The following is a 26,987-nucleotide window of genomic DNA, read 5'->3' as shown; positions in this document are numbered from 1 at the left end:
TTAAATAGAACAGGAATATTATGAGGCTACTTTGATTAATTAATCTCATTTGTAATAAAAGAAACAACTAGAAAACTAAAACACACCACAAAACTTTCCTGCATCCGCTTCTGCTTCTGGTTCATGTCTGTCGTAAAATTAACTACTGTAATATGCTTTTTCCACAATTTAGTTTTCAAATACTTTGCTGCAAAGGAAGCTGTAAAGCTCAAAGGCGTATTTTTTCTTAGTGTTAGCAATTAATATGCCACTAGTCCTTGCATAAATAAGTTGTCTATTTTAAAGCAACTCAAATGGGCTATTTCATTTTATATGACTGTTAATTAAGATGTTGATTAGCCCTGCTATTGAAGCATTGAAACCCTTTCTAAAAGAAATGGCCACTGTTTCAATTTTATTTTAGTTAGTTGTATTTTGAGGTTATATACTACAATATCAGCTATCAAAGTAAAGCTATTTAATTTTATGTTCAGTCCAAAGCAGGTAGCACACAGAATTCCACATTTGCCCGTAACCACTGCCATTAACAGCAGTATGATTTAAGGTCATTTAAGAGTCATCAGCCTCACAGATGGTAAAATGCGAAGTATCTAAAAGGGAAAATAACAATTGTTGTCTTGTCAAATAAAATCCGAACATTGTATTTTTCGTGAACACCCACTAGCTTCCAGCAATTTTATACAGAATGTGTTTCCCTTTGGGCGGAGAGTGTTAGGTCTTCCCTTTTATGTATCCTTCCATTGAGACATGCTAACCCTCTCGGGAGGTGAAACCCACCCAGATATTTGTGATTTTAAAACTTCATTTGCGTCACTTGCAACAGAGATGGATCATTATTCTGGGATAAAATCACATCCTGCACAGTGAAAATAACAGGCAACATTTGACCTGAAAAGGGAAAAAGGAAAAAAAAAAAAACCCCCAACAACTTTAAAGTGTTAAAAGAAACAGACAGTGTTAAAGCTGCTTCAGGAAACAAATTCTCCCTGTAATGCAGTGTAATTACGATCTTTTCTAAGCTAAGTATAGTACCCTAGAGATTACTATAAGTAACTTATAATAGAATTTTTATTAGTGGTAGTAATTTTTTATGATAATTAGTGTAATCTGCAGCCAATAAAATCAGAAGATATATAGTTATCTCTTTTACACCAGAAAACTATTCTTCAGACAGCTGAAGCATTAGAAAAAATATATTGTTTTATGATTGTTATACACCTTTATGTTCTGATTATTTGTTGGGTTTTTTTAAATAGCTCTTTCCATTTAATAGTGAAATATATGAGGCATTCTCAAGGGCCTGTATAAAGCAGCCAGTTTGGGGTAAGCATCTTGCATTTTGTTTACTTGGAAATCTTTATTTCATCTGATCTGAAACCTCATCCTTTGTGGAAATTAGTGAGTTTTAAGTATTTCTTCTAGATGATGGGTGACTCTTTCACAAGCCCATCCTCCCAGTTAGATTTTGCCTTTTCTTATTGTCTGGAGGGAGAGCCCTGGCTGTGCACATGATCTGTGTATCTTTGGGACTCTCTTGTGCTGCTCCACAAAAAGAACGTTTGGCCTGAATGGATCAGCTACTACTGTTATGCCAGTGGGTTTGCAGGAAATACAAAGAGAGCAGTTCCAAATAAACCCAGGGAAAGACTAACTTCAAGTCTCTGGTTTTAGTTTGCATCTCTGTCAGAACCCTCCAGGCTGCATGGATGAGATGGGGCTCTCACATAGACTGTCAAAGCTAGCATCATACATGCCTAGAATTTCTTAGTCTTGGACTTCACTCAAGGCTGTTTGAATATACATAAAGGCTATGAAGAGAGACTGCTCTCTTCCACTCAGTGAATGGTGTAAATTCTCCTGGACCTTTTAGAAATTATTTGAGTCAGAGAACTGTTGCATTATCCTAAGTTTTTAGACTTGGTTTGTCCTAAATTAAGAAAGAGAAGGGGAAAAGGGAGAAAAGTTATGGTCTCACTCCTTAGAGGTGCTGAGCTGATTATTCCCAGCAACTGTACCTATATTCAAAAACCATGTTCATAATCTTCTATGCTTTGATGAGCAGTGACTCAATGTTGACAGCTGACATATTGTCTCCAGCATGTGACAGTGTCTGTTGAGATGAATGAGGTAGAGCAAGCTCCACAGAAATTCATCCACATTCTGCAAATATGGGACGACATCACTGCTTGCAGTTACATGTGATCCATGTTTTGAGAGTTCTCCAGTGATCATAACTAATGCAGCATGCACTAAGCTGGCTTATGTTTCAGTGTGTAGCTCACAGACCTCTTTAGACAGTCTGTGAACACAAACATATTCATCTAAAGACAAAGACATTGGTTAGGTCCCTAATAAAGGTGTTCTAATGATGTTTCCTAGATGTGCTGTCAGTACATTTTGTGTGGAAATATGATAATTGGCTGTTAAATAGGCAGTTGTCTCCTTCGTGTCCAGGAAACCCTCATTTTGTGATGAAAATGGGCCAGTCTTTCTTGTCTTGCTTCTGTTTTCTTCCACTGCTCTTTGGCAAAGGTAGCACTGCACAGACCTTCAGCCTTCAGGTAGATTCCAGTCCTGCTCAGCCAGGAATCACACAGGCTGTGAGCTCCTGGCAGTGGAGCTCCTGACAGTGGATAAAGCATCAAGTTTCCATGCTGATTCTGCTGGATTCCTGTGTGCCAGCACTTGGAGACTGTTGACCGTGAGGTTTCTCTGACACTCTTGTGAACCCTCACAGGGACAGATGGATTTGCTCTTGAATGGCTCCATTCTTTTCTCTTTGTGAATAGAGTGGGCAATGGTTAATTTGCCCTGACTGCTGTCAAGCACCACAGGCTTCTGCTTTGTCACCCCTCCTGCTGACCATGGCCTCAAGGGCAGAAGGTCTCATATTCTGAAAACGTGTACTTACTGTATGTGTCCAGCTTGTCTTTTGGGAGGATGAGTGTCACAGCTGAGCGCAGATGGTGCTCTTCCCCTTGCTGTGCTTCAACCTGAGACTTAAGTGCGAGGTTTCCAGCAAGCTGACTTGGTAGAAGCAACTGATGGGAGACAGAGAAAGGAAATTCCTGTTCCCCCTACACTGAGGAATCTTACCAAAAGCCATGTTAGCAAAAGTGATCACCCATGAGTTCTGCAATGTTTTGAATTCATTTAGGAGACATTATAAAATTATTGGTGGATTTATTAACTTTCAAGCTGAATTATTGAAATGCATTGTACATAAGGCTGAAGAATATCTGGAAACTTGGATGACAAAACGGTTTCTTTCTCATGTGGTCTCTTCAGTGTATGTCCTGCTTGCAACCTGCTCTCAAAGTTCTCAAATTGTGCAACAGCTGCCTAAGCATTTCCAGGTACAAGTGATAATGTTTTCAGCCATCAGCCTTCCTCCTTCATTCTTCATCCCATCTCCACAGATTGGATCAGCTAGCATTCTTCATTTGTTATTATTTACTCAAAGGTCTCTCTTCTTTTACTACCCTCAAAAATCACTGTGTGTTCTTCCTCCAGCTTGCTGATCATTGAGTTACATAGCAGAACTGTTTTCCAGGATTAGTTTCTAAGGGTTGATATGTCTGAAGGATTTTAGGCCAAAAAAGGTTATATTTTCAGTTTTAGAGCCTGTGAATACCTTATTAGCAGACACTGGATTGTGTGGTAATTTGTCGAGAGGTTAGAAAAGATGCATAGCACCCTCCCAGATAAATAAAACTTCATTTGTAACTTCCACCACAGGCAGATCAATCTGTGTAATTTAAGTGACTGAACCTTTATAGTTGGTGAGCAAGGAAAATACCTTTATTTAGAATAGCAGCAGTAAATTGATAGTGTAATTTTTGCTGTGAAAATTCGCTGTATTCAATTGTGCATAAAAACCCACAGTCTTTTGAACAGCATCCACAAGTTATGCCCTAAAAAATATAAATAATATTTTTTTAAAAAATCCAAGCATTCAGATATTTGATGACACTCCTTTCTGTGACTGGTGTTAAACTTCAGAGGTTGTTTTCCTTGCTTTTCAAGGAATTTGGCATGTGCCACAACACCACATCTGGTAAAGGTTTAACTGAAAAATTGCTTGTTTCTAAATTCAAATCTTAATTTTTCCAGTTAAAAAGTGTATCTTGTGGCTTGTGGTGTTCATCCATTCTACCACCAGGTAGGTAACAAATCACGGCTCTTGCCTCTCAAGACGAATATCAGAAGAATTCACTGTGCTAGAAACCATAACACAAGTGATAAATAACAGAAGGCTGGAAGTGGGGGTAGGCTCTTCAAAGAAAATTTATACTAAAAAGATTTAAGATTAGTGACATCATTATCAAAAATGTGAAATCTCTATGCCTCCTGGAAATACACTGGTAAGCAGACCCTGAGGAGAAGAAAAAGTCAGCAGCCTAAAGCGGAGTCTGTGGCCTCAGCCAAGAAATCCAGGTCACATCTGACACCATTGAAATCCACACTCATGAATCCAGTGGATTTTAAATTGTATTCCTAATCACCAGAAAAATGGTTTGATTCAATGTGTCCTCTGCTGGGAAGGGTGAGAAGATATCTGAGGTAGAAACAGAGACAAATGACTCTTCCCTTGAGGTATCATCAGATACAGGAGCAGCTCCCCTGCACTGCACTGGAATCCAACAGGTAATACCAGTTACCTTGGCCTCACCAGTAAACACCTGAAAGGTAATGCAGTTTTGATGAGTATCATTTCAGTGCTGAAAGCAACCGATATAATGAATTACCTCAGCATTAAATTTGATCTAACCCAACTTTATTTTGATTTTAAAGAGTTAAATGCAGTCAGAACCTCCTAGATGTTTTCTGAAACAGAAAATTCAGTGAGGGAAGTGTTTTCTTTTTCACATGTCTGTCAATTATTTTATTTGCCAGTTATAGAAATGTTAAAAAAATATAGTTCTGCAAAATGAAATATTTTCTGTTTGGGTTTTGCCCCTTCTCTTTCCCCTGTTCCCATTCTGCACTTTTGGAACAGGCAGAAGACAAAACACAATTTTTCTTCATAGTATTTCTTTCTTTTGTTCAGCATTTTTTCCATTTTCCCTGCAATATCCTCAAAACATTAATGGAACGTTTTTTCATTGGGACTTTATCCAGAAGAAAAATGCCAAAGAATTGTAAAAATAAGAGTTCTATTACTATTTCTGATGTTAGAAACTGAGCTAATTTGTCAAATAGGATGCAGTATAAGGTTATGGTTTCAGCACAATGAAGAAATTATCAGTAGAATAATGGATGGCAAGCAAGAAGTCTTGCATGTGTGCTTTTCTCTGAGTGGTTTCCAGATTTCACAGACTGTGTAACACTGTTTCTGTCTTGTAGGAGGAAAGACTAGCTTGAGGCTACAGTAGAACTCCTTATGAAAAGAAAAAGGAAGGCTGCTCTCGTAATGGGGTGTGAAATACTGACCTTCTAGAATAGCCATTTTAAGTAGCTTTTGGGTTTTGTTCAGCTGCGGCAAGGGAAGTGTAATTGTGCTGCCCAGTTCTGTTTGAACAAGTGAGTTGTGCACTTCACTGGAGGAATGTATGGAGTGTGTTGAAAGCACAGATACGGAAGTGTGGCCAGGAATGTGATAGAGTGGATATAAAATGAGTGAAGACAAGTGTCCTCATGCTGGCTGCGGTGGTGACGTGCATTATCTCGACATGTTATCAGGAGATAGATGTTTGCATTCCCATGGGTCAGTGCAAGTTGTCACAGTTTCAACTTCCAGCTTTTTCTTATGGAAATAACATCACGAGGCAAAGAGCATGAAAAGTCCTCTGCTTGCTTGCACCTCCACATGTGATCTTACAATCCTGAATGCTCTCTTGAGGACTTAGGGTGCAGTGTGAAAGTATGACAATTGTTTTATCAATGGTCCTTTGCTTCTATTTATAGCAACAAAGTTGATAAAAATGTTCTATTTCACTCCTCCTTTTCCTACTCATTAAATATCTTTGCTAGTGAGACACTTTTAAGGAGGAACAAGATATATAGAGAAGTTTTTGTATCCTTATTTCCGTTTAAAAACAGAAAATTGGGATAGATGGAGTTGTTAGCAGTAAGGTTTTGGTGCACACGTTGAATGCTGGCTCTCTAGAAAGACATTGCTCTCCTGGAATGGAAAGCAGCTCAAAACTTGGCACTTTCCACCCCAGCCCAACAATTTGAAGGTAGTTATTTTTGCAAGACCACTTAACAGGTTTTGCATCATTCCAGTGTGAAACAAAAACAAACAGCAGAACTTCTCCACAGGTTTTGAAAAATGCAGTTAAGTAGTTGTTGTTTCTGATCTGCTAATCAATTATTAGTACTAATTAAAGGATCCCTTTAGATCTGTTCCTCAGATCCATAACAGTCAACAGGAAGAGGAATGTGTGGCATGGAATCTTGATTCCTGTATTTACAGCATGCTATATCTGTTCCTGGGTGTGTGAATATACCATCTGATAAGGTGAAACACCCTGTATATACTAGTAATTAGTCATAATTGCATGTAGTTATTACAGCAATTTCTGTGGTAGCTATCATGTGTCCCAGTCATCTGTACTTTATGAAGCCAAATTTGTAATTTTCAAAGAAAACATATAGTTATCCCATTGAAGTATGTTACATACTTTTGCTTTATCCCAGCCTTTTTGAGCTCTGTTGTACCTGATTGCTCTGCAAAGGCAGTGAGAAAAGTAATGAATTTCCAAAGTTATGTATCTCTCCTAGTAAATTATTTATGTTGCAACTTTTTTATTTTTTTGGTAAGGTGTCAGATGTTCTGGTGTTTCTATCTTTGGGTTGGGATTTATTTTTTCATTAACTGTACCCTTTGCTGTGTCAGCCTGTAAATACAGTGCTCAGAAAGTGGAGAGAACAGCACTGCCTCAAGTCAAGTGTGCTGAGGGCAACTTTGCTGTGAGGTTTTTCACACACCTGTGTTTAAGTTTGAACAATCAGCACCCATCCTGAATTTTTCAGGCTAAAGTATCTTCTAAAATTGGAGGGAATTGATTCTTATGCCAATCTGATCTGCAGGATTGCTTTGTCGTGCAAATGAAGGGAAAATGCAGTACACTTATTTTCACTTACAGCTAAAATCAAATATGAACTCCAATCTGAAAATGAAACTGAGGTGCCTGGGGGGTAAGGGTTTCTTGGTGGGGTTTCCTCTTCTTTAAGAAAGTCTGGTTTGAAGAAAAAAAATAAAAAGTAAAAAATGAGCAGACAGTTAGAAATTTTTAAAAAACAGAAAACTCCAGAACGGGGCAAGCAGCACAGAAATGCAGCCAAAATTAACTTTGTTTTTTGAATCTCTTAAAGTTTCAGGATTAGAATTATCCACCTGTAGCCCAACAGTTTCATTATAAGAAGCGACTGTCATTTATTTGTGTGTACTGATAGCATCATCTCTTCATGCACTGGCAACTGGGACTTACTTGAATTTCCTTTGATATATTTAGCCTAAAGAGTCTTAGATTAAATAAACATAAACAATCCAAACGGCTTTAAACTAATCCTCATATAAAACAAGATTTGAAAAATATGCATTGAAAGGTAATGTAAGCATTTTGCTTATGCATTTTTCATTTTAAAAATGTAATGAATCTCTGCAGCCATAAAGGGCTCTACAGCAATACTCTGTACAGCAAATGTTTGGGTACTCCAGTACCGTTGTAAAATGCAGGATTTACCCAGAGAAAGCAGTACAGATATTTGACAGCCATGCCAAGGAGCATAGCTGAGTAAACCTTGAAAAAATGTTGTTTTTTTCAGTTGCCTGTATACTCCCAGATTGCTTTTCACACCTCAGTATTTATTGAGGTGCAACATAATTTTTTCCTGTGGAAAAATTAATATTTACCCACACTTCTTTTACCATGATATTTGAAATAATACAACATCGTTACTTGCTGTGCTTAGAGCAGGAAATAACTATGACAAGTCCAATACCGTGGCTTGATTAATATTGGATTCTTAATAACAATCTCTACACATAGATTTTTTGGTAGCAAGATGAGTCATTTGTGCAGACAGTTGATTCCAAGTGAGCCAATGACTCCATGGCAACTCGCAGAGCAGCATCTGCAGGGGAAGGAGCTGGAGTTGTGTCCTTACGTGCACATAGGGCCCTGATGCTTTGAAGATCTTCAGAGGGGCTCTCTGTGCTGTTTTGTCTGGAGAACTGCACTGCCCTCCAGGCTGGGCCAGGCACAGCCAGAGCCTCACACACAACTTCAAAATAATATGAGCAAACTACTTCTGAAAGGTAAAATATGTGGTAAAGGTACAGGTATGAATAGTCTGCAGAAGCTGGAATGAAGAGGCTGCTTTGCTCTGGTACACCTACTTTGGGTGGCAGAATCCCAGGTGACTGCTGGAGATGAAATTGAGGGAAAGATGCTGTTGAAACCTCAGCAGGATTTCTGCTTAAATGAGGATTGCAGATTTTGACCTCTATTCAGTAAGATCTTGTTTCCCTCTCCAGGCTGCAGGAAACCAGAGAGAAGTGAGACAGAGCTTGCTTTACTGCAGAAAACATCTAAGAGTAGTTCACATCACTTCCTCGTGCACCAGATGAGTTCTGGATGCACAAGGACTCCCTGGTTCATCAAGATCTCAATAGAGGGCCATAAAAACTGCATTTTGCGTGGATATGAAAAATCACATGATGTTTATGTTTTGTTTTGTCTCCAAGTGGCACACTGCAGCACTCTCAGCCCTAGTGCCAACTCCTGCCAGCATCCTGTGGCATGCTGTGCACTCAGGGTGGTAAGGGGAGGGGCAGAAAGAAGTTTACTGCAGTGGCCATTTACTTCTTTGAACATAGAGACAAAAAGTCAGATCCAATCTTCAGCAGCTTATCTTTATGGTTTGCATTTTATTGAACCCTATTTTACTAATTCCTCCTGATTCCACATTGGCCATTAGGCATAATGTGTTCTCTATTGGAGTACTATTTAATAGGATGCTAATTGGTGGCTATCACAGCATAAGAATCAGGGCCCAGTCGGTATTTCAGATGCTGGAAATCCTAAAGCAATGGCCCATCACTAATGGCAGTGTGCTAGAATTATGAATGTTTATCATCTCTGGCCACCTTCAGTTCCTGAACCCCTCTTGCCTGGGTTCAGTACAGGCGAGTTTATGAAGAGCTGTTGTTTGAGTGATGGTGGGTGGGGAAGGTGAATGGTACAAGGTTGTACAAGGCTTGTAGCCGCTTTGAAAGCCATTTCATGACAGGTGGTGCTATGGAGGCTCACTGAGTTTGCTTGTATTTGGCACTCTAAAGCTAGCCAGCACCAGGGTAACAACATGTTCAGCTATTTGTAAACCAAGCAGGGGCCTAAAAAACATTCCACTCACAAGGAAAAAATTGATTTAAAGAGGCTTGGAGTGGAGCTTGAGCATCAATGAACACTGAAGAGCCTTCTTAAACTGACACAATAAATTAGTTCAAAACAGATGACAGCCCTACAGATTACCCACCTCTTAACAAAGGAGGGGCATTCTGGTCCCCTTCACGAAAACATAGATAAAAATTTTGTTCTTCTACTCTAATGAGGCAAGCTCAGATATAAGTCAATAGAGCAATTCATTAACAAATCTAGTGAAATCCCCTGGGTTACCAGTGAGATGACAGTGAAAGTGGATGTGCTGTGAAAACTCTCCTTTGGTAGAGATGTCCATATGCTAAGGGTCAGAGAGCTGAGTGGTTTGCTCTGTTTACTATTCACCATACACATATGGCAGTTAAGGTCACTGTTATCAGACACTTTCTCTGTACACAAAACAAAATTTCCATATGGTCCATGAAAATGGATATGCTTTGCTCCCGCGCAGCTTCCCACGGCTCCCTCTTTGTGCGGCACCGGTTAGAAGTGTAAAAGAAGGGTGCGAGGGGTTACCTCGTCAGTCAATTGCGCTCCCTGCTTTGTGCATCAGTCCAATTTAGGGCAAATCTGCATCACTTTTTTCCCCCTGTCTTTCAGGCACAAATGCTCATGTCAGTCTATTAGAACGTGATAGAAGTACTGATCACTGCCTCTGCATCTAAATCCTTTTGAAACCAGGATGACCTGCTGAAGAGGATTTTGAGTGGAAGGCCCTTCACAAGACTCTTTCAAATCCACATAAATAAAGCCCTTTACTGGCTTAAAATGGCCCCTCAGATTTAGCACTACAGAGCCCCTAAAAAGCACAACACGATTGTCATGGATATTACATGATGGTAACAACAACAGGCCAAGAAGACAAGTCTCCATGCTGAACAAAACTAGGCCAGACTTTTTCATGATTTGGGATACAGATTGCTGACAGGCCTGTAAATAGGCTGTTTAACCCTTTGAAAGTGAATAAAGAGTGAGGAGACAAATGCTTTCTGATAGACTTTGTGTACATAATGGGTAAAAAAGTATACTGTAGCGTTCTGGGATTTCTGGTGCAAGATTAATACTGAAATATCTGAGTGTAATTACTGCAGACCTTTTGCTCCTGCAAAACCAGCCAAGCTCAGTAACCGATTGCAGGTGAATGTCTTGCACAAAGGAGCTGGAGGGAGGGCTTTTGCATTTTCATGTTTGGGTGCAACACGATTCTCTCTCTCTCCCTCTCTTTACTATAATTTGGTGCTTCTGAAAAAAATAGGAATGATGGGCATGTGTAACCAGCTGATGACATCTCCTCTACTATAATAATATAACAGTCTGAAGGGCATCTTGTTTATCTGCTGTTCCTAGTTTATTAATACATTTTTAAGCTCTCTTTCTCCCTAGGAAGGCCACTTGATAAAAATCAAATTTTAAGAATCACTATATTACCCAAGTCCTAAGATGGCAAAACTGCTGACAAAACCATCTCCTAGAAATTAAGAATAATGTATATTGCCTTCAATTTTACAAAGCTGTTTGTGTTACTACTTGAATGGCTCCCTTGTTACACACAATTTCTGAGGCTTGGCAGCCGCATGATTTTCATAAATCCAGGTACTACTGTTTCTAACCTCTGACCGTGTTTTAGCTGTGCAGGGCCTTTTTAATTCATTTAACTCATTTTAATTGTCTTTCAGGGGAAGAGCGCTTTCTTTGGCCAGCTTAACTGGCAGGGAAAGCTGCCTGCTTGAGTACTTGCTGCCATTCAAAGAGACCACTCATGAAAATGCATGCTTGTCCTCGTAACTCCTTCAGTAACTGTAATATTTCTCCCTTACTGTTTATGTCAGAGAGTCATTACTGGAAGCTGCTGACATTTTTGACATTCAGTAGCATCAGAGCACATTAGGTGGTCCTTAGATAATTTTTAGACAAAATTTACTTGTATCACATGCTCAGGCCATTACAAGCAACAGAAGTAAAACACTTCTGTGTGAAGATAAATCAGTCAGTGCACTCATTTTTTGTGGACCTTCCTATACTATTCTATAGCTGAACAATTTTAACCAGGTGGTGCATAATGCATAATACACTGGCTGTTCATGCTTGGGTTTTGGCTTTTGTGGAAGATCAATCTCTATTAAGGGATCTATTATCATCACTTATGTTTTACTACAATGAAATAAATAGGCAGCTGCAGTTGTTTGGCCTAATAGCTCTTAGTTTGATTGCTAGAAGTAGGAAATCAATGCAGGGTGAAAGGAAGAAACATTTTTAATAACTTACACTCCAGATATGAGATCCCCAAGTTATTACAAATTATAAGGTTAAGACCTCTTGAAAGAATCCTAGCTAGTTAAATATTTAAAACTCCTGGGTGAGAACACATGCGCTAATGAGCTTCAGGCTACTAAATACCAGAATCTAGGGGGAGACATCTTGTTTTATATTAGAAAGTATTAGTGAGTATAAACTGGCCATAAGAAGTGTTTAATTAGGAATTATATTGGTACAGGGAAAGCAGAGAGAGAAACAGATTACCAAATCTAGTGTTCATCACTGTTAAAAGCTGGATTTGTCTGTGCAGGAAGAGAAGCAAATGAAAGCAGCTCTGTACCAAATCAGGGGAGACACAGTATAGTATCCTGACCCTCCCAACATCCTTCTCCACAGCCTTGGGGGAGCTGCTGGATACCTCAGATTGCATATGGTTGGATTTTCCTACTAAGAATTCCTTTTGACGTCCATCATGTAACAAGTTGCCTTAGACTTTGATCAGTATTGCAAATTCAGTAATTGTTGTTTGGTGAAAACTACTGTGCAAATACCAGACCAATACATGTCTTGCAATTCTCTAAGCCCAAACAAAAAGAGAAAGAACATCATAAATCTTGGAATCTCTTCCCTTGTCATCTTTTAATTCAGAATTTTAAGATTGTGAGAAACCTTTTAATTGTACCTGGCCATGTTAAGTTTGCTCTCTTAAGAATAGAAACGTTGCAATTCAGATGGTAAGTAAAGAAGGGAGTCAGGATTGACAGTAAAAACTGTTTTGACATGATTAAGCACCAGAAAATATTAAGTCTTGTCACACAAATATTGTGGGAGAAGGCTTGCTGCATTGTGTGCACACATATGTATTTTATGTAAAATAGCCTCGGTCTGTCTCCTCTCTGAAACAGGGAGTGTGAGTGGGTAAACAGCTCATAGCAACAGATGAAAGGCTGACAAAGTTCAGACTCCCAGTACAAAGGTTTCAGCAGTATGTGAAATGACAATCTCAGGTTATTTCTGTTTCCAAGCTCCTGTGTATTTGAATTGTTTGCTATCTATGGAGGCTCACCATTATCTTATTCCTGGTTGTGTTCATCAGCTGAGTGACCTGCTTGGCTGCAGACATATCTCACAAGAAAACTTAGTAAAGCCTCGTAACATCCTGCCTCTGCCCTCAAGAAGATCATAAATACTTTGTTTTAATTGCTGAGGATAAATTACAGCAACACAAAGCAAGCATCCTGCTCAGTCTGTGTGCATCTCCTGCTGCTTGGTCAGCACAGATCCACTGTTCCATTTTTAAATCAAATTATGCTTGTGATAATATTGTCTTGAGCTTACAGTTGCTGACATGGATATCGACAAAGGCTTAGCCAGTATTTTAATAAGAAAACAAAATACAGGAAATACTCTAGAGTTTCCAGGTGGATCATTAACAAGACGCCTTGGAGGGCTGAGACTGCCAGCCAGCACAGGGAATGCATCACAGTTCGTCATACAACTTAAACTTCTTTTGACATCTAGTTATGTCGAAATGTGACTGATCACCTAGGGGTCCAGGCTCCTGTGAGGGAAAAGTTCACTGACAGACAGCGAACGAAGCTGATCTTAAATGAGAATCAAGAGAAAGCAGCATTCCAGCGTCTGACAGTCTGCAGCTGCTACCTGGGTCTGCCTAACGAAGACGAGCCTGCTCTGCTGAACAGTTATATTAGCATCTGTATGCTTCTGTCTCATTATCACACATCTGCCCACCTTTATTCGAATGAAGCTTCTTCTGATCTGACAGCTCAGGCATTGTCAGTGAATAGATATTATGGGAGCCGGGTACAGCAGCTTAGGGTGTTAGCTTTTATTTTCTAAAGACTGTTGTACAGTTTGACAGTATAATGCCACAGAGGTAAAGAAGATAATTAACATATTGGGCAGTTTCTAAACAAAGCTGAGACAGTTATACTGGCAAAAGTGCTGCTGCTGGAGCAGTATTGTTTGCACTCTGGAAACATCAAAGGCTTGCAAGATCTGCCTTTATGAAAAAGAGAACAGGTACAGTATTGTCCCCACACCACAAATAGGAAGTTTTCAGGGGCTGAGCCCACACCTAAAACCACAAAACCTTTGGTGCTTGAACAGCCTGTCGTGTGCATTCAAACCTCTGCTTGCTCAGGCAAATTATCTCCCAGCATTTGAGAGGATGTGAAAAGGTGTGTGTGGGGGGGAGGCTGAGGGTCCTTTTTACTTTCTTGAATTTATTTTTACCCCACAACACAAAGCTAAGCATTCATTTGAGCTTCACAGGGCTCATATTTGGATGGAGATTTAAGCCTTCTAAGTTAGAGATCACAAGTGGGATTTTCTGGAAATGTCAAAAAAGCATGCAACAGAGGTTTTGTCATTTTCTCCATAATATACTAGAAATGACTGTTAAAAAAACCCAAACCAACCAACCAAAGGGGGAAGTTATATTTTGAGCCTGCAATGTAGATGGACTGAGATTAGATGAGTGAGGGAAGGGATGTTCATATTCTCTTCTGCAGATCTGAGAAAAAATTGTAGTACTGCCATGGATTACTACACAGTTTGTCTTCAGTTTTCACCAGATCTTTGAGTCTGTGCAAAATATTGGACAAGGCTGGAACTGAATGGCAACTTGACTTCATAAATATTTTGGATATGAAGCACTTACAAAAGTAAAGCCTATGAAAGTTCTCATTCTTTTCCACATTTTTGAGAAAAATAGTGAATGAGATACACTGCAGCAAGATCATCCCTGAAATCACTGTCCCTTTGAGCCTCGGTTTATGTTTTAAATGGTATAAATAATAACATAGACCCCCCCCCCCCACCCACAAGCAATGTTATGGCCAAAAACCAGATCTGCAGCTGGTTTGGATGAGTTGCTCATCTGCAGCCAAAATAATGTTCCCTGTTCCTGTGGTACTAAGCAGATTTACCCTGCTGAGAATCTAGCCCCAAATTTCTAAGAACTTACGGACTTTCCTCATTTCATTCATGGCTTTGAGTTCACTGCTTTTTCTTTGTTCTTGAGAGCACAGGGTTACACAAGTAAATGTTGAAATTACTGCTATTTTGCAACAACGCATTCAAAGTCATTTCAGCATCCGTGCTGATAAAGTGAGAACAGCTCATCCAGATTGGCCTCCAGGACCTGCACTCACCATTGCAAAGTTTGAATACAGAATTAGATTCGTTTAAAAAAGAGAGGAAGAAAAAAAAAAAGAAAAAAAAAAAAAGATAAATCCATTGTCATTCATTCTAAAAAGGTATTACAGACTGCCGACACTGTACAGAAAAATAGGAGATGTTGACCTTTTTATTATAGACTTTTCTGTGCTGTTGCCCTCCTGTCGGAGGTGCCTCCCCCCGCAGCCCCGCACGCACCCGCACACACACGCGCCCGCTCTTCAGCTCTGTGTTATCTCAAATAATTACCCTGCGCTTCTGGCTGTCCCCAGTGACTTCTGCTGCTAAAAAAGCTACTCATTGTCGGTGAGTGAAGAGGGATTTCAAACCTGCTTCTTGTGGCCCAGCAACAGCTCTTAATTAACCACTCAGGTATTGAGCCTCCTCCTCGCCCGGCTCCCATCCATATGGCAGGAACATGTCCACAGCGATAATCACTGAAGGAAATATTGTATCAAAAAAAGGGCTCGCAGAACAGAAAGCTCCTGCAAATTATTTTTAATGATTCTCCTCTTGTGAGCCGGATTATTTGCTATTTCAAGCAGAGCCAGGGAAGGGGGCTGTGTGGGGACACGGCAGTCCCCATGTCCCTGTGGCCTGGGCCAGGCAGAGCCCCATGCTCAGCAGGCCGGGCTAGGGGAGAAGGCCCTTCAGGCAGCCCAAAGAGCTTTGGTTCCCTATGATTTTGCTAATCCTTTGTTTCTAGTGCCACTCGCTTTCTACACGCTGCATGTGCGTGTTTACTGGGAGAAAGGCACTTGAAAAAACTTGTAGGCTTGACAGACCCACACTTTCCTTACCCCTCGGCTTATAGTAAAGAAAACAGTGATTCGAGTTTATAAATCTAATTAAAAATGAAGTTGCATTTACATTTTAAAACCTTGCGTATACCAGCATACTGTGTCAAAAGATATTATGTATGATTTTACTTTGTGACAGAAACCATTACATTTAAAAATTCATTACAGCAAGGTTAGTTAGACACATGATGGATGCAGCTTTAATCCTGCCATATATTATTACAGTTAAAATGTAAATGATGAAAAATATTTTGTGCTTATCAGCATTTATGTGGAAATGTGTTTTACAGTGATATATGGTGTTATATTTCTATTATTATGATGAGAAAGAATGAAATACAAAAAGACTAAGTGTTTATTAAAACATGGTTACTTGTGATAAAATATTCTTGTTGTACATGACTTTAAACATATTTACCAAGGGCATTTGTCCAAAACAGCTGTGAAATGTGTTTGCTATGCAAATCATTCTTTGTAATTTTTCCCCCTCTGTTATACCGACTATAGCTTTTTAATAGCCTAATGTTTAAGCTATGTAAATATATTTTTATTATTTTTCATTTCAGACATGGGGGGGATGGGGACTGGCTCTGTTTACACACATGCATGTATTCAAATAGATGGAAGCATACATAAAAAGATAGACAGAAAATTGATCCTAGCAAAAATCCTTTTCACATTCTATCTCCTCTCGTTTCAGTCTCTCAAAGCCAGCCTTGATCACAGGAGCTGAGCTCTTTGCCAGCTCAGCCTTTGGCAAGTGCTGATCTCTGAGCACACGCATGGTCCTGCTGAGGAGGAGTGATTTAACACCTCACACCACTGAACCCTTAACTCAGCCTTGTTCTACACCCTCCTCCTCCTCCTCACACATGGGTAGTGCATCATCGCATGGGAGATTCATGCCCTGGTCAGGGAGCTGAGTTTTCCTTTTTAACCCAAGGGAGGTGAGTTCTCAGTTGGGCTTGTGCTTTAGAGGAACACTGCCAAGTAAATCCACACACAGTTGTCCTCATTTGAAGAGTAGTGAGTTTTGAGATCAGTATTGCACGTTGCAGATTCCTAGGTTAAGTTTTTAAAGAAATTTTACTCCAACAGCGACCTTTCTAGAACAGTTTCTGGCACTGAGGGCCTGGTCTCCACAGGCAAAATCCAGTATAATCTTGAATAGAACAATACAAAGGCGTAAAAGCCATTAAGTGACTTGCTCAGCATCCCACAGGAAGTCTGTGACAGAAAAGAAAATAAAAACGTGAAGGCCACGAAATGTAGGAATTTAGCCATTCTATCTGTGCATTCCCACATGTGCTCTGTACACTGGGTTTTCAGTGTTTTTGGGTTTGCTCTCTCGGCCCTTCCACTGACCCTGGTGACGGCTGCATTATTCCAGTATTAATGATGATGACCCAGAAGTTATTGTCTTACACCCCACATTACCCCAACTTGCTGTCACTTCTACTCTGTTGCCACTGTTTATTTTCTTTATGTATCTACTACAAGTTTGTGCTGTTTGTTTTGTTACTTTCTATGCAGTTTATAATTAAGACAACAATAGAGTCAATAAACAAGTAAACTGTGTGGTTTCCATATTGTTCCTGTAATTCCTTCAGTTTGTATTGCTGTGTCTTAGAAAAGAAATTCACTTGAGTTTGGCATGATGCAGTAATCAGGCTGAGATAACTTCTAGTTATATGACACTTAGCCTTTTTTAACAAGTCAAATATGCCTCCTAAAAAAAGGAGCAAAGTAAATCAAAATATTTGTGATCAAGAGCATATATGTCCCTCAGTCCTCAATGCCTGTCTTTAAATATGAACAGAAGCAGGAGACCTGGTGCTTGTAGTTCACTAAAGTGGCCATTTCCTTATAACCTTCCTCTTGTAACAATGTTTATTCAGTTATCAGGGAAGAAATATCATTTGTCCGTGCAGCTACAATTACCCAATTTGTTGTATAAATTATTACTTTTTTTCTCATCTTGTGTTGATGACAGAATCATTTAATAGACTTTCAGTTGCTCAAGCTTGAAAATTGGTTCCACATTCTCTCTTTTTTTAGTTTTCCTCCCTAGGGTGAGTGCAATGTGGTCTAAATACAATTTCCATTCCCCCTCCCTTTTTTTTTTTAAACATCTGCTTGTATGAGGATGTTGTTGTGTACATTAACGCCATACAGTTTAGCACCCTTTAGGACTACCTTCGTCTCTCGGCTTCCTCATTCCCAGGGCCAATCATAATATATCAGGAACTGTAGATATTTCCTATCTCAGCACTCTCCATAACTCTTCTGCTCAACTGTCTGAAGCTGTTTTCTTTAGGAAGTCCAGAGCAAGGGGGGCTGGTTGACCTGGCATCAGTCCTATTTATAAGAATAAACTCTCTTCCCCGCACACCTTTGGAGCTTTGTCATGTAGGGGTCACATCCGTTTAAATTAACAGCTACCGCGCCCGTGGCGGAACACGGACACCTAACCTCTACTGTCCCCTCAACCCTTTTGTTTGAAGTTATCCAACCCAATCAGATGATTTTCTCCAAAGCTGAGGTTACAGGATTTGCAACTGTGATTTTGCCATATAGTTCATTAAGAAAGGAAAAACCAGCTATTGTCACATGTACTGGATTTGTGTGTGTGTGTGTGCGTGTGTGTGACATGTTTATTTATTTAAAATAATCATTTACTTTTAAATTTTTCCTCCCCTGCTATTGCTGCTGAAATAAATGCCAGTCAGGACTGTTTGCTTAATATAGGAGTTACTGTGTGGTGGCTGGAGGAAGAAATTATGTATGGAGCAGCCACCTCATTCCCAGGCTGTGCTTGAAGGGCTGTTCTTAGAAGTAATGCCACTGCTCCTTCTGTGACTCTGGAGATGTCAGAGTTACCATCTGCCCACTCATGAGTCAACTGCTTGCCTATGAAATCTATTTATTTTAGTTTTAAGCCTAAGAATATTTGCTGAAAGCAGGATTATCACTTTGTAGACCACCAACAGCTGTTGAAAAGCAGGGAATAAAACTTTGTTTATGTCTTTAATAACCCCCTTAATGACGGAGCAAGCACATTATTCATAATAAAATAGGCTGGCATAATCTTACTCCAATGCATGGTGTCAGGGAATTAAGAAACATCTGCTATGCCATAAAATAACATTGTATATACTATGTACATTAAAAACACGTGTACACACATATGTATATTATATACATTATTTAAAATGTCTCAGTGGAATTCTACTCTTTCTAATTACATTTAGCAAACAGTGAAATGGTTAAATGAGGGTATTTTTTGCTTCCGAATCTGAATTTTATATGGAGTCTATGGCTAACTCAGAGTGGCAAGGGGCAGGATATTTACAGGACATTTAAGACATAAAGGTAAAGTTTCAAGTTTTGAAATTTGGGTTCAAAATCTATTTTTAGCCTCCAAATAAGTGACCTAATTTTCTGAACCACAAAACATTTGTGGGTTCTTAACCTGATGAGAGTGTTGGTTGCTCAGCAACTCTGAAAAACCAGGCCAGCGTTTCAGTGCCTAAATGCAGATTTTTATTTACGATGAAGGCATCTGAATTTACAGCTTTTACCCACAGCAGTCCTAGGCATTGCTCCTGCTCTCAGAATGTAACCCCACTGTGCTGCTGCTGCTGCTGCACATGCACAGGGAGTCACTGCCTCTGCTCTGGGGAACTTGGAGCCAAAAAGCCCAACTCTTGCTTACCCTGGCTCTGCAGCTGGGATGCTGCAGGCACAGGGGGAATCCTTCTCCCTGCAAGGGGCTGAACACCGTGGCTCCCAACCAGCAAAGCATGTAAACGTCTTTAAATTTAAGCGTGTGAGATGTAAGTGAAACTACTTGCATCTTAAAATTAAATACATGTTTCACTAGATCAGGCCAGATGGTTTTACATGCTCAAAAGTGACATTTACAAGGTCACATAGGAAATGTTTGACAGAGCCAGGAACCAAAACCAGATCTCCTGAGTGCCAACTTTGTGCCTTAATTTTGCACCCATTCTTTTTTTTTTTTCTTTTTGTGATTAGATATTTCTCTTTATGAAAACAAAAATGGGAAAAAAATAATCCAATAAGGAGACAATTAACTTGTGGGGTTTTGCATGTCTGTCTGTTTTGGCTTTTTTTTAAAAAAAAAAATGTTGAATACCCCAGTACCACTGTTTCAGAGATTAGCACTTTAAGCTTTCCAGAAAAGCATATATTTTCATTCACTTAAAAAGAATTTTCTTCTATCTTTCAAAAATGTAAGCTGTTTTCATTTTGTAGGTGGCCCATCAAATAAAAAAAGTTATAAGTTAATAAAATTTCTATACAGATTTATATGAACTGAGTGAACTCCCCCAGTATCTGAATGTTAATCTGTTGGAAAATAGCTGCCGTGGTACTGGAGTAACTCAACATCACACAGCAGGGCACACTAACAGTAGTTCTCTCGTTGACATTTTCCCCACAAGTGCCAAAATAAACAGGGGAAACTGCTATGGGGAAAAAGCCCAATGAACTTCTGGAATGGCAACTGTGATAAATTGAAGGCGGTTATTCAGATTCAGTTAAATCTCTGATTTCACTAATGTGTGTATTTTTCTTGGTAGTCCTATCCTTACGAATTATCTCAAATGCATTTGGTTTAGTTTGTCTTTGCTAGCTCTGGTCTTGGCATACAACTACATTCTTTGCAATCTCTCATTCTGTCTCAGGTTTGAGTATCTTTAGCCTTTCTGTCCTTCTCTAACTCATGTCCAGACCTCAGCACCGTGAGAAAGTACTCTAAATTAAATACTTTTTTTCTAATTAATATTTACTGATTGAAGTCTTTGTGTATGAAAAGGAAGAAAACAACATTCTCACCTTCACAAAGGACCCTCTTATTACACCAGCAAAATGAAAAAAGGTAAAATATGAGCATGGCAGAGTAGGTTTTATGTAGCGACCTCTTTTTTTGGCTGGCTGGGTTCTGTACTTCACTTTTGGACTTCAAATTCTATTCTATTCAATTCTATTCATAGAATTTGCATATCTGTGGCCAGTTTGTAAAAACTCTTAAAAGCTAATATAAGTACATTTAATTTAAGTGAACTCAGCCAGTCATCTATGGGGCCTGAGGAGCAGGCTCCAACTGGTCTTCTTAAGAGCATTTAAAATATCATTGCTTCAAGCTGTTTGGCTCCCCCAGACCTGACCAGGGGCCTGTGGACAGGACACTGCAGCCTGTGAACTTCAAGGACAGAGCCTGCAAGTGCTAGAGATTTAGTCTACATGCAGAACTATTTCTTCTCTAATTTGTATCAAACTGCAAGAAATTGAAATGTAGAATCTTCCCCAAAAAGTGTCCTCTAACTTGTGCTTTCTCCTTCAGCAAAGACCAACACATCTTGTTATGAGCATTAAGGATCCCTGCTGAACAGCATCATACAGCTCCCTGGCAAGGTGTGCTTAACATCAGCTTCCCACTCCTCAGGGCAGACACATCTTCGCTCGTCAGGGGAGCACCCAAGCTCTTAATAAGGTATGTATCTGTGTTTCTATGAGGTTTAATTGTTGTCTTTGGTTTTTTTCTAACTGAACCTGAGCTACCTATGCATGGGACTAGAGCAATTGTCCTGTCTAGGGAAGGTATTGCTCCTTCTCCACCAACAGCAGACACTTAAGAAAGAGACCAGAAAAGGGTGTCTAGATGCTGCTGCTGCTTCTATAGCACAACTTTCCAGCTTCTTCCAGCAGCTCCAATTTACTTAGCCAGGGCTTGTATCCTGATTATTTTTTATAGTCTCTGATAGATTTTCCCTCACCTCTCTATCCATGATTTTGTAGAATCAGTTTTTAAGGCCATGTAAAGTTTTGAAATCCACAATATCCAGGAGCATTTAATTCCAAAATTTCACTCCATGTTATGTGAACATTCACTGAGTTCTTACATTCTTCTTCCAAATAATTTCCATTATACTCTTGATCTTGAACCTTTGCTGTACCCACTTTTTTTCATCTGCACTTTCTTTGGGCTGTGGAACCATTCTTGTGTAGGCTCTACTCATATCTTTAAAATGTGCCAGGTCTCTACTGGTAACTTAAAAAATAGCATTTACTTTGGGAATAGAATGGGCACACATTACTACCCTCAATGATGCACAGTACAAGCCTGAGAAACACCAGTCAAAGCAGAAATATAAAAAGCAGATTAAGACCCAAAACCCTTCAAATGGTAAAGGATACAGAGCTGAGACAAAGATTCTGGTGTCTCCCTGAAATCCCCATGTACAGGAATCTCCAAAGACCCAGAAAATGGCTGTAGAAGGGTTCCCTTGCCATGTGTTCCCCTGTCTGGTAAGTTGGGTTTCAAGGCTCTTTAAATATCATGTGGAGAAAATCCTGTGAGTAAAATCAAGATCTAAATGTGCAATCATTCACGCAAGTGGTTGAATTGAAAACTTTAAAACATGCTTAATTTTATGTGGTTCTAGCTAGCTCCTTTATTTGGGGTCCCTGTTTCCTGCATACTGGAAGAACTGGAAATCTAATGCCAGTGAATGCACCTATCACAGCTTATTACAGAGGGTAAACAGCCAACATTATTAGTAGATGAGCAGGAAAGGTAGATCAATATAAGGAAATACTGCTTTCATTCACTATTCCCTTTGTCACTGCCAGACCTCAGAATTTTTCAGTTCATTGATGTCAGTAAGGATTTACTTCCCTGCCCAAGGAGCTGGGGCCAGATTATTCCCAGGCTGAAGCAGATACTGATCAGCATGTAAGCTGTCTTGGGAAGCTGGGTAAGAAAATAAAATTTAAGTTCACAGTAACTTAAATACTCCTTGGGTTTATAATGTCCACATTGGTATTAGTCAACTTGGCAACAGAAGTGACCAAAATATATTTCCTTTCATAGCCATGTCTGGTGAATACACCAGGTTGGTTAGACAGAGGGGTATAGTGTTTTCACTAGCTGAGTGAACACCTAGCTCAGGCCAAGTCTGGACACATTTTATTCACAGGGCTGCTCAGGGGTTAAACCCTGTTTGACATATTCACTCCCCTACTAACATGCCATTATTTCATTTGCAGAGCAGCTTCCTCCCCAGCAGCACCTAGACCCTGTCCTTGCATAGCCCCATGCTCTAATGCCCTCAGCAAGCTGTGGTTTACACCACACACACCTTCTCATCACTGTTATCACCGATGGTTTCCTCAATGGAAGTAATCATTCACATTATAACTGTTGCCAAAACCCTCTGGCACCAGAAGTGCTCTTGGAATGAAAGCCTGAAGGCACGCAAGAGCCTGAGCAGCTGTAGCAGCAGCCCAGCCAGCCAGCCAGCTGGGGTTGAACCACATCAGGGAAAAGGCACAAGACTTCCCTGAGACAAATTACATTTTGTTTTATGTGCACATCTAGAGAAATATTTTGTGTTCTGTATCAACCAGAGGTAGGTGCCTGGGTCTGCCTTGTCCTTGCAGACAGGTTCAGCTGTATGTCGACACATTTTTAAATGTATTTATACACAGGATTGTGTGTGTGTGTGTCCTAATCTCTGCTCAGGGTTTGTACACTTTGAGGACTTCACTCTCTAAGTGGAGTTTAGGAGTTCTCCACAATTCCAGTTATAAGCAGTGATAGTCAAAAATAAAGACTTTCTGCTCATCAGTGATAGGACATTGTCCACCTAGTCACAGAATGAGATACAGCAGCTTAGTCTGAGTTTAAAACTGTCACAGTTCAACAAGATAATGCATCCAAATTGTCATTTGATTTACCTGGAATCTGCTCAGTGCTTTCATACTCTCCAGGCAACCAAGCTGAGGGGCATTCCTTAAAGTCCCTGGCAGCTGGCATGTGAGGAATTCTTATTGTGGGGGTGCAGTTTGAGTGGGCACACGTGAGTGTGATCACCGCATTCTGATCTCAAAGATGACTCTGAATGTTCTATGTCCCTTCATAGGTTTAGCATTTTTAGTGAGTTAAACTAACTGCATCTGTTATTTTTGTACTGTTGAATTATGTAACTTGATTGCCTGACACAGTATCAGCAGTGTGAGGTCCTTTATGGGTCATGGCTCAGCTGAATTTTATGCATAAGAATTTTCCCATTTTTGTTCAGGACATAATTGTTCTTCTGGGCAATACTCATCAACTCAAGTCTAGGAAAAAAAAAAAAAGAATGCAAAATGCAGCCAGACATCTCCAAAAGAGGCTGTTTGTGCCTTGCAATGAAGCAGAAGCAGAGTAAAATCCTATCCCAGTTCCTCTGGACAGGGGCCACCCCTCCCACACCAAGACCCTCAGCCACAGCCCAGGTGACTGACTCCTTGCCCTGATGTCTCAGGGCAGCATCCCTGTGTGGAGGTGACTCTTACACCCTGACTGGATCCTCAGGAGTGTGCAGTGGGTGCCCACCCCCAGCACGGTGCAGCTGAGCAGGTACCAGCAGGTACCAGCACACACCCCTGGGCACTGGCTCCTCTCCCTGGAGTCCCCACAGATCTGGGGTCTGCACACTCCCAGGCAGGCAGCGACCTTGGAACAGGGCTTGGCTCCAGGAGGATTTGGGGCAGAGTGGCACGCTATGAAACTGTGCATCAGCAAAGACAGCCCAGCTCCTTGTTAGTGCTGGAAAATGCTCTGCAGCATCCAAATCCTGCAGTGCTCCAAGCTCGTGCTGACGGGCCAGCTAATTGTCAGTATGCCACTGCCTCTGCTCCCTGTGTGGTCCTGCAGAGAGCCATCGTGATAGCTGCCAGTAATGAGGAAAACTGGTGTGTTTTTGTTTTGTTTCCTTTTAAATAAACTTGCAGTCCTTAATCTAGCAGGCTGGAGTCCAGATTTGACAGCCCTGTGAGTAACGAGGTGCAAGGAAAGACAGGATGTAGAATTAGGAGGTAAGGGCTGAAGGTTGCCCAAATTTGATCTCTAGACTGGACATGTTACATCCCTTCCCCATCTCCCCTCTTCTTCAACCTCCCCCTTGCCATCATTCTTAGACACAGGGCACAGGTGCTTACTTACCAGGGCAATGGCCTGCCTGCAGAGAGGGCAGCTGCAGGGGGAAAGACCCACTGGGCAATTCCCCACTGCCACCAGACCCACCAGGTCTGGGGCACCTCATGAGCTGCTCAGGCTGAGGCACCTGGAGCTGCCCACAGCTCTGCCCCAGGCACCTTGCACCCCCCTCTCGCTCACCTCACCTTGAGGAGAAGCGTCAGGCTGTGGTTCAGCTTGTTCAGATGCATGCACAGGAGTGAGACATGCATATCTGCAGAGATCTATGCAGGCTGAGGGATAATTACAAATATTACATAACTTTAAAACAGCAATGTCTCTTAAAATAAAGGTAAAATATTCTTCTGTCTTTTCCTATTTTGCACACACTTTCTCTGTTCTTCTGTGTCTACCTTTCCATCCAGCTGATCATGTGACTAGTTTTCTTCACCTGCAAACTGCATTCTTGTTTTTCTACTATCTACTAGAAAAATATAACACCCACCCAAAGTGTCTGTTCTCGGGAGGTACATTGCACATTTGCTTTCTGTAATGATAGTGGGTTATTCTGCCTTCACTTCTAGTTAATATTCTGTATCTTGACTATTTACAATCGTAGCACTGCAGAGCAGGGAATTCTTATGGATCCGTGCATCAGAGGTGGACCAAAACCCAACTGGAGGTGGGGGGAGAGGGTTGATGTTGGTTTATTGTTCCCTGTGTGTTGTTGCCCAAAACATGAGCTCTAGCCTTTCATTTGTCAAGCCCCTGAGCTCTGACCTCTGGGCCCCAGGTGACCTCACACCACAGTTATGCACTATCTTACACAGGAAAGTAGGGAAACACTAAATGTAACTGAGGGGGCTGTTTTATATAGCAGAATAACCCCTGGCATGGCACACTGAGCTTGCTGAACAGCCTTTTCTGTGCACCAGAACTGCCCTGGAGCTCCTGCCCCTGTGCCCCCAGCTGCCCTGCCACATCAGCCCCGGGCTGGGCTGTGGGTCCCAGGAACAGAGCCTCCCCCACTGCTGCTCCCTCTGCTGCAGCTCTGCTAGTCAGTGGTTGCAGAGGACCCCATCAGCTTCCAATAAAGAATTCAGCAAGTAAAAGACAAATCAGGTTCACCCAATGTCTCTGGTGATATTTTGTGTTACATTGCTCCTGTAACATTGGCAAAGTTTGTAGCCATGGCTGAATTACAGCCAGGCATGTGCTAAAGTAACATTTATTTTTGATCTAAATTTTTTTGGCAGCAAATAAGAAAATGCACGGATTCAAATTTAAGAGTCATCTCAACTAGTTCCAGACCCTCTAATCAGCTCACCTTGGCTCAGGTGTCCCTCTGCTTGCCAATAGTCTTTAACATGCATCAAGGAAAAGAATATAGTCAGCAAATCCCGCTGTTTCCATGGTGACCACAGGTGGCCCCGTGCTCGCCTCCTCTACAGATGAACAGATAAAAGGTCATCAGTATTGATGGCACGGGGGAGAAATTAGTGCAGGCTGGTTTGTGGGCTCCTGTGCTAAGGCAGGACAGCGATGGAGGGAGGGCTTCAGCAGCCTGTGAATCCCTTTGGCTCGATGCCCCTGCAGCTGGCCCAGGTGTTTAAGTGCAGTTTTGGACAGGAACGTTTCGTGGTCCATGGCTCTGGCAGCAATGGGAAAAGCTCAGTGGTTTAGAAGGACAGCCATAAAATAGATGAAAATACTCAGAGAAGTGTGGCTTTTTCTCTGGAGAGCTGGTAAACATGGTGAGCAGCTCTGTGTTTCTAAGGCAGCACTTTGAAAGAGGGGCAAGTGTAAAAGTTTAATTATAGGCTTTTCCTGCCAGTGAAACAACTCTAGTCTCTGTGTGTGTGTGTTGTCAAACTGCAAACCCAAAACAAGCAAGGGAAAGGAAAAGAAGTTCATGCTGGCTCACATTCTGTGCTGTTCTGACAAAATATTTTCAGCTCTTTAGTATAATGTCTGGTGTATATTGATGTGTATTGATTTTTCAATCCAGCACTTTAATTAGGCTCTTGTTGTTCAACCTTGCACCTTTGCTGCATTAGAGAATGAAAACTGCATTTCTTCTCTAGGAGCCTTGGACCTGAGACAGTGAAGCAGAGCAAGGCTGGAGGAAAAGCCTGCAGAATATTGACAGGGAATCTAAATATCTCAAAGGCAAAAAGTTGCAAATCTATGTTTACCATTTTTTAACAAGAGAGGCAAAACATTGCAAATACTAATCTTAAAATCTATGTTAAGGTCAGTTGGAAGTGAAAGAAATTAACACTCCACTGACAATTGAACTGTTGTTTCTTTGAATGGCTGATGACCCTGTCTAGTCTACAATGTTGTTAAAAATTT

The 26,987-nt window shown here is 40.7% G+C and overlaps 1 long non-coding RNA gene across 2 annotated transcripts in view; it reads left to right on the top strand.

Annotated features, from left to right (window-relative positions):
• LOC111934348 (uncharacterized) overlaps positions 1-26,987 on the top strand; it is a 51,790-nt gene that overhangs the window by 17,464 nt on the left and 7,339 nt on the right. For both annotated transcript variants that reach the window (XR_015275245.1, XR_002867166.2), the window contains one exon: positions 21,015-21,164. This is a non-coding gene — a long non-coding RNA (uncharacterized LOC111934348). Of the gene's footprint in view, positions 1-21,014; positions 21,165-26,987 lie in introns of those variants that run through there.

This window comes from Cyanistes caeruleus, chromosome 12, assembly GCF_971803275.1.
Source record: "Cyanistes caeruleus chromosome 12, bCyaCae1.hap1.1, whole genome shotgun sequence".
NCBI lineage: Eukaryota > Metazoa > Chordata > Aves > Passeriformes > Paridae > Cyanistes > Cyanistes caeruleus.
This window is presented reverse-complemented; position numbering and strand designations above follow the sequence as displayed.